Here is a 1,284-nt window from a genome sequence, read left to right as displayed (position 1 = left end):
GAGGTGGCGGGCGCCTGTAGTCCCAGCTACTCGGGAGGCTGAGGCAGGAGAATCGCGTGAACCCGGGAGGCAGAGGTTGCAGTGAGCTGAGATCCGGACAAAAAAAAAAAAAAGAAAAAGAAAATAAATCCTTTAACGCTGCTAGTCCTTGCTCCTGAGCTCATTCTGATCTCCAGCCAGTCGTGAACAGAGAAACCGATTATTGATAACTAAGTTCAACACGGAGGCAACATCCTTCGGACCTTTTGGAAACCCATCGCTGAGGAAGACTTCCTGGCTCTTAGGAATAGCTGCCGTACACCCTCCCGGCCTGTCGGGTATATGAGAGCCTCAGAGAGAGTATTACCTAGATTAATCTGGTTACCAAATGTTGCTATCTTATTTCTTTATATACCATATAACATTTCTGTTTGTGCATTCTCTGTGGGTTTGTTAACAATGATGTTTATTTTGGCCTCTAAAGAGCAAGGATCGCATTTATCTTAGTATGCCACAAGTGCTGTTGATGGTGCAGTTAATGATTGCAAAAATCAAGCCACTTAAAGCCAAAACACCCCAAAACGTGAGGGATAATTTATTATGCACAATATTTAGTTTTAATTTTGTGGATTTTCCAAAGCCTTCAATAAGTATATGTGTAAGAAAGTGCATAGAAAAAGCCGGGCGCTGTGGTTCACGCCTGTGGTTCCAGCATTTTGGGAGGCCAAGACAGGTGGATCACCTGAGGTCAGGAGTTCGAGACCAGCTTGGCCAACATGGTGAAACCCCTTCGCTAGTTTTAAAAAATACAAAAAATTAGCCGGGCATGGTGGCGCGCGTGTAATCCCAGCTACTCGGGAGGCTGAGGCAGGAGAATCACTTGAACCCGGAAGACGGGTGTTGCAGTGAGCCGAAATCATGCCGTTGCACTCCAGCCTGGGCAACAAGAACGAGAGCGAAACTCTCTCAAAAAAACAAAAAGAAAGAAAAGAAAAAAAATTGCACAGAAAGGATAAAGCCATACAGCACACCTTGCTCTCACTGGATTCATATTACCCTTAAATCTTCATTTAAACCGACATAAAATTCCCAGATACGTGAGATACTTAAAACCCTTTGAGTTTAACAAAGATTAAGTGGGACTGTCTCTCTCGACATCTTGATGATTTTCTTTTATGGACAGAAAAGGAAACTCGGCCGGGCGCAGTGACTCACGCCTGTAATCCCAGCTCTCAGGGAGGCAGAGGCGGGAGGATAGCTTGAGCCCAGGAGTTCGAGACCTGCCTGGGTAATATAGCGAGACCC

The sequence above is a fragment of the Mandrillus leucophaeus genome, unplaced genomic scaffold (genome assembly GCF_000951045.1).
Source record: "Mandrillus leucophaeus isolate KB7577 unplaced genomic scaffold, Mleu.le_1.0 Scaffold3, whole genome shotgun sequence".
Lineage (NCBI taxonomy): Eukaryota > Metazoa > Chordata > Mammalia > Primates > Cercopithecidae > Mandrillus > Mandrillus leucophaeus.
Note: the sequence above shows the minus strand (reverse complement) of the source record.